Source organism: Crocuta crocuta, unplaced genomic scaffold, assembly GCF_008692635.1.
Source record: "Crocuta crocuta isolate KB4526 unplaced genomic scaffold, BGI_CrCroc_1.0 scaffold92, whole genome shotgun sequence".
Taxonomy (NCBI): Eukaryota; Metazoa; Chordata; class Mammalia; order Carnivora; family Hyaenidae; genus Crocuta; species Crocuta crocuta.
The window spans coordinates 3,616,458-3,624,177 of NW_027528804.1; the positions used below are offsets into that span (position 1 = coordinate 3,616,458).

The following is a 7,720-nucleotide window of genomic DNA, read 5'->3' on the forward strand; positions in this document are numbered from 1 at the left end:
TAATCAGAACCAATTTATTGTAATTTTCTATTGCCTCTTAGGATAAAAAAAAGGGTGCTTCAGTATTCAGTAGTGTTTTATTTCCATTTCAGTTTGACCTTAGACTCTTTTGACCTCAGTATATATTTCGGCCATTTTGCGACAATATATTTTTAAATTTTATCCATCGTTTAATTATTTTTAGGAATACATTTGATCTTAATAATCAAGACCATTGCCAGAAATTAGAACCCTGTAGTTTTAAGCTTAAAGTTTCAATTTACTAGAATTTACTTCTGCCTATATTATGAAGTAAGTTTATAATATTTTCCTAAAGTGAATAGCTGGTTATCTCAAGATTATGTTATGTTGAGATGACTATTGTCCATTATCTTTCCATTAGATTTCATTTCTTATGTATTACATAATATGTATCTATATATGTCTTTTTCTGAAATTTCTATTCTCTAAAATTGTTTTATTTTTTATTTCTGTATCTATAGTTATCTCTTCAAATTACTATCACTTTATAGTATTTTAATATATATTTGATCAAGATCTTGTTATATTATCCTTTTTCAAAATTTACTTAGCTCTGTTCATGTACTAATTCTTCCCAATAAATTTTAGAAATAACTTTTAGAGTTTCATGAATATAAAATTGAATTTAAACTAAGATTTTTAGATTAGAAATATTACCTTTATAACAGTGAGTATTCTAAAAAAATTATATGCATATAAATATACATATAAAATCTGCATTATTTAGTTTTATTTAGTTTGTTTTTATAATTTGTTCCATGCTTAGTATTTTAAAATAGCCCAGTTTAGGATTATTAAGAATAGTACATGCTATGAGAAATCTTCTCATATCTTTTGAAAAATAGGTTTATGAATTTTTTGTGTGTATAAATAGACATGGACTCACTGAATCATTTGGTATATGTAAAACTTTAGTAGATACTATCAAATTGTATTCCAAAGTGGTTAAGTCAGAGCATTTTATGACTTTCAGTCGCTTCATATTTTTTTTAATGTTTTATTTATTTTTAGGAGAGAGAGAGAGAGAGACAGCGTGAGCAGGGGAGGGTCAGAGAGAGAGGGAGTCACAGACTGAAACAAGCTCCAGGCTCTGAGCTGGCAGTCAGCTCAGAGCCGGACGCCGGGCCCGAACCCACGAACCGCGAGATCAAGACCTAAGTGAAAGTCGGACGCTTAACCGACTAAGCCACCCACCCTCAGTCGCTTCATATTTAACTAACACTGGATATTATCTATCTTCTTTCTGGTGGCTATTCTGGTGAGTGTGTAGTAGTTTGTGTTTTAATATATTTCTATGATAGCTAACAAAGTTGAGCACCTTTTTATATGCTTATTTATCATTTAGGTATCATTTGTGTGAAGTATCTGCTGAAGAACTGTAACAATAGATGAGATTTACATTTCAGAATGTAGAACTTCTTTTTATCATGAATGAAATTACTTTGTCAAATGTACATATCCCGATCTTTGGGATTTTTTTCACTTTTTATTATAAGAAGTTATCACCATTAATGCATTCAGTTTTGCAGTTTTGCCTTTATTAACAGAGCTTTTGACATAATATTCAAGAAATTTTTACCTACCTCAACATCATGATCACCCATTTTTTTCTAGAGGCATTAATGATTTTACCAATCAGACTAATATGTATAATTCATTAGAAATTATTTTTCCATATGAACATCCAGTTTACCTGGCATCATTTATTGAATCTCACAGCCTTAAAGCAGATCAAGATATATGTTTCCGTTTCTTGACACACTTTTGACACACTGTTCCATTGGTATCATTGCCTAGCATTCTGCCTGTTTTGTCTTGATTATTTATATTTTGTATAAATTGTAGATCAGATTGTCTACACACACACACACACACACACACACACGCACACACACTCAAAACGAACCACAATATTCTGTGGGAAGGAATTGAGTTTACCCATTCGAGAAAACCCATCTTTACAGCACTGAATCTTTCTAGCTACAAAAGAGCATCACTTTAAATTTATTCAGATCTCTTTAATTTTGCTAAATATTTTAAAATAGATTTTAGCACAGAAGTCTTTCAGATCTTTTGCTGGATTTATCCTTATCATTTTTTTGTTTAAGGTAAATGCTATTTACTTTCTCTATTTAGAGTTTTTCTTTTACTCTTCTGATGCATATTTATAGATGTGTAATTGATTTTTCACACCAAAGGAAGTGGATAATTTAGTTATTAACTCACTAATTAACTTGCTAAATAGTTTGTAAATTCTGTTGGAATTTTCTATGGGTATAATAATGCCATCTATCATAATGGCAATTTTGTCTCTCCCTTTCAAATACTTTATCTATATTTATTCATTCACTTACTCATTCTTTCTTCATTTTTGGCTTCCTTGCTCTGTCTAGAATCTCTACTATAATGCTAAACAAAAGTGGTGATTTTCACCATTGTTTCTTTTAAAAAAATTTTTTTTAATGTTTTATTTATTTCTAGGAGAGAGAGAGAGACAGCGTGAGCAGGGGAGGGTCAGAGAGAGAGGGAGTCACAGACTCTGAAACAGTCTCCAGGTTCTGAGCTGGCAGTCAGCACAGAGCCCGACGCGGGGCTCGAACCCATGAGCCGCGAGATTATGACCTAAGCGAAAGTCGAACGCTTAACGACTAAGCCACCCAGGCGCCCCTCGCCATTGTTTCTTATTCCTCATCTCTGGGGGACATAATTTAATAAGTTGACCATTAGTTATGATGCTGGTTAAAAATATGGCAAATGCTTTTTATCCAAGAGAGAAAATATTTATCATGCAGTATGTAATACTTCCCATGAGTTTTTGGCGTGAATGTGTTTTGAATATTAGCAAACGCTTCTCCATCTCTCATGTTGAAAATGACTTTCTTTTTTCCCCTGTGTGTGTGATAACTTACAATGTTTGGTTTTTCCAGTGTTAAATCAACTTACACTCTCACAATAAAAATAATTTATTCATGACATATTAAGTAAATTTGGATCCAACTGTAATAAATGAATATTTAAAGTGTGCAAATTTAGGGGCATCTGGGTGGCTCAGTTGGGTAAGCATCAGACTTTGGCTCAGATCATGATCTCATGATTTATGAACTCAGAGTTCACAAGAAGTCTGACAGCACACAGCCTGCTTGGATTCTCTGTCTCCTTCTCGTTCTCTGGCCCTCTGCAACTCGTGCATTCTATCTCTCTCTCTCTCAAAAATAAATTAATGTACAGGGTGCAAATTTATGTTTTGGCAAAGTATCTTCCCCTGAAAACATCAGCACTATCAAACTAATGAACATAACCATCATGCTTTCAAATTTTCAAGTAGTTTTTGGTAATCTCTTTTCCCATGATTTGCAGCCCCATTCCACCACCAGGAAACCATGAATATACCTTCTTGGTAACTATATATTTTCTAGAATTTTATACAAATGATATCATACAGCAAGCACTTTTTTGAGGTCTAGCTTTTCGTTTCCCTGATGGAAATTATTTTGAGTTCATCTATGCTACTATAGGTACTGATAGTCATTCTTCATTGGTTGCTAGGTAGTATGAAAATGCCACAAATTGACTTTTGATTCACCTTCAGTAACTTCCAAATCTAGGTTTCTGTAAACTGAATTGCTGTAAGTATTTATGCACGTCTCTTATAGACATGTGCTTTCATTTCTCTCAGGTGAACCACCTAAGTGTGGAATGGCTTCATCATCTAGTAGGTAAATGTTCAAGACTTTTCAAAATTGCCAAACAGCTTTTTAAATGGTTGTACCATTTTTAATTCTGACCAGCAGTTTATTGGAATTCCTGTTCTTTCTTTTCTTACCAACTTTTGTGTGGCCTGTCTTCTTAATTTTAGCCATTTTAATAGGTATGTAATGATATGCCACTGTTGTTTTAATTTGCATTTCCTTATGCAATTGACTAATAGTGCTGAAAACCTTCTCATCTGCTCATTTGCCATTCATATATGACCTTGATTAAGGTATTTGAATACTTTGCTCTTTTTAAAAATTTATTTTGGAGGGTTTAGACCATTTATACTGAGGAGATTAATGACATGGTTGGTAGGGATAAAACTATCATTGTGCTATCTTTTACTGGCTGTCCCAGTTTTCTTTGTTTCATTTTCCCTCTTTTTCTCACCTCTTTCAATTATTTATTAATTATAGAGTGTATTTTATTATTCCATTTTATGTTCATTGTTGTATTATTAACAGTAACAGTTTGCTATTTTGCTGTAGATTTTATAATGTGCATCTTTAGTGTTTCACAGTCTACTTTCAAATGGCCTTATGCCCTGAAATATGTATGATGAGCCTTGTAATATTATACTTCAGTGCCTTCCCCCTCTTAGCCTTTATGCTATTGTTTTAATATATTTCACTTTTGCATAGTCTATATACTTCAGACCTAACTTATTATTTTTGGTTAAAAGTCAACATTTAAAAAGAAATTTAAATAAGTAGAAAAGAATAATAGGTATTTATTCAGATAATTAGTATTTCTAGTGGTCTCTATTCCTTTTTGAAGATTCATGCTTCTATCTAAAATCATTTTCTTTCTTCCTAAAAAACCTTCTTTATCATTTATAATGGAAAAGAAGTATTTCTTTTTTGCTTTTTAAAAATATTTTCACTAGTATAGAATTGAAGTTTTAAGATGTTGTTTTTCACTGTCCTTTAAAAATGCTATGGGGCACCTGGGTGGCTCAGTCCGTTAAGCGTCCAACTTCGGCTCAGGTCATGATCTCACGGTTGATGGGTTCAAGCCCTGCATCGGGCTCTATGCTGACAGCTAGCTCAGAACCTGGAGGCTGTCTTTGGATTCTGTGACTCTCTCTCTCTCTGACCCTCCCCTTCTTGTGCTGTATCTATCTCTGTCTCAAAAAATAAGTAAAACATTAAAAATTTTTTAAATAAAAAAATAAAAATGCTAAAGAATAAACCTCGACCACTTTCTTACACTATACACAAAAATAAGTTCAAAACGGATGAAAGACCTAAATGCAAGACAGGAAACCATCAAAATCCTAGAGGAGAGCATAGGTAGCAACCTCTTTGACCTTGGGCATAGCAACTGTTACTAGACACATCACTGGAGGCAAGGGGGAAAAAAAAGCAAAAATGAACTATTGGGACTTCATCAAGATAAAAGTTTTACAGTGAACGGAAAAAAAATCAACAAAAGTAAAAAGGGCTCCTGGGTGGCTCAGTTGGTTAAGTGCCCAACTCTTAATTTCGGCTCAGGTCATGATCTCATGGTCATGAGATCAAGCCCCCTGTGGGGCTCCATGCCTGGACATGAAGACTGCTTAAGATACTCTCTCCCTTCTCTCTCCCTACCATCTCTCACATGTGTGCTCTCTCTCACATAAATAAATAAAAACATCCTCAAAAACAAAAACTGAAAGGCAACCTACAGAATGGGAAAAGATATTTGCAAACGACACATTGGATAGAAGGCTAGTATCCAAAATCTATAAAGAGCTTATCAAACACCCCCAAAATATATAATCTAGTAAGAAATGGGCAGAAGATATGAACAGGAATTTCTTCAAAAAAGACACACAGATGGCCAAATGTGAAAAGTTGCTCAACATTACTCATCAGCAAGGAAATACAAATCAAAACTGCAATGAGATATCACCTCATGCCAATTAGAATGTCTAAAATTAAGAACACAAGAAACAACAATGGTTGACAAGGAAGTGAAGAAAGGGAACCCTCTTGCACTGTTGGTGAGAATGCAAACTGGTGCAACTACTCTGGAAAACAGTATGGACGTTCCTCAAAAAACTAAAAACAAAACTACTCTATACAAATATACAGATTTGAAGGGCTATATGCACCCTGATGTTTATAGCAACATTATCAACAACAGCCAAACTATATGTCTATCAACAACTGATGCATGGATAAAGATGTGACACACACACACACACACACACACACACACACACACACACTGGAATATTATTCAGCCATCAAGAAGAATGAAATCTTGCCATTTGCAGCAACATGGATGGAGCTAGAGTGTATTATTTTTTTTAAATTTTAATGTTTATTTAAATATTTATTTCTAAAAGAGAGACACAACATGAGTAGGGGAGGGTCACAGAGAGAGGGAGATACAGAATCTGAAACAGGCTCCAGGCTCTGAGCTGGCTGTCAGCACAGAGCCTGATGTGGGGCTTGAGCTCACGAACCGTGAGACCATGACCTGAGCCGAAGTCAGACACTCAACCGACTGAGCCACCCAGGTGCCCCTAGAATGTATTATGTTAAGTAAAATAAGTCAGCCAGAGGAAAAAAAAAATACCACATGATTTCACTCATATAGTTTATTCCATTTAAAAATTTTTTCCAGCACCAAAATAGAGTCTAGTACACATTGTGGAATCTGGTATCTAGGTATCCAGTTTTGAGCTTAAAATACTCTTTCCCTAAGCAATTTGACTTTTTTTTATAAGTGTAGAGTCACACTAGTTTCCCACACTTTGAAATTGAATTATCTTAACTGTGTAAACAGGGCCTGACTGGAGGAAAATGAGAAAGAATAAGATATTGGAAGAAAACTTGTTAAGTGTTTCTAAAACTAAGTCTAATAATGCCCCCGTCCATTTTTTTTTATTTCCTCTGTAAAATCTGGCCTGTCTTTGTAAGCCCATACTGAACCTGTAGTGTCTTTGTGGTTTGTCTGAAAGTACATTTCCTTTCTACTATTTTTCTCTTCCATATTCTCAGATGCTTCTTGTTCATTTTCTGCATCCACAAGCCCTGATCTTATTTATATTTTATAGAAATAGATAAGACAGTTCCATGAATGGCACAGTCTGATTTATTTCATTATTGTATGTCTATTACATCTTTTACCCTGGGGATCAAAAGAAAGGACAATGCACACTTTGGAAATACACATACTAAAATTGGAATGGTACAGAGGAGATTAGCATATCCTCTGTGCATGCATACACGTGTTTGCAACACATTGCATATTTTTCAAACAAGCATGTGAAAAGATGTTCAGCATCATTCCTCATTATAGAATTGCAAATTAAAGCAACAAAAATAAGATTGTTCCCATTACACATACATTAGAATGACTAAAATCCAAAACACTGATAACATCAAATGCTGATATAGATGTGGAGCAACAGAGAAAATACATTCATGCTGGTGGGAACGCAAAATGGTACAACTACTTTGGAAGACTGTTTAACAGTTTCGAACAAAACTAAACATATTCCTACCATATGACCCAGCAATCATGCTCTTTAGTATTTACCCAAATGACTGGAAAACTTATGCCCATACAAAAATTTGCACACAGATGTTTATAGTAGCTCTATAATTGCCAGATCTTGGAAGCAACCAAGATGTCCTTCAGTAAGTGAATGGGTAATAAACTGTGGCTCATCCAGACAGTGGGATATTATTCAGTGTTAAAAAAAAGGGGGGGGGCTGTTAAACCATGAAAAGACATGAGAAAACCTTAAAAGCCTATTACAAAGTGAAAGAAGACAATCTAAAAGGCTACAAAATGCATGATACTAACTATATGATATTCTGGAAAAGGGAAAACTACAGAGATGGTAAAAAGATCAGTGGTTGCCAGAGTATAAGAGGAGGAAGGGATAAATAGGTGGAACACAGAATTTTTAGAGCAATGAAACTATTGTTTATGATATTATAATGCTTGA

General features: G+C 34.2%; 1 non-coding gene across 1 annotated transcript; it reads left to right on the plus strand.

The window, feature by feature from the left end:
- Nucleotides 1-6,918: 6,918 nt before the first annotated feature.
- LOC144224684 (U6 spliceosomal RNA) lies at nucleotides 6,919-7,020 on the plus strand. The gene has a single exon (XR_013333110.1). It is a non-coding gene; the product is annotated as a U6 spliceosomal RNA (small nuclear RNA).
- Nucleotides 7,021-7,720: the final 700 nt, after the last annotated feature.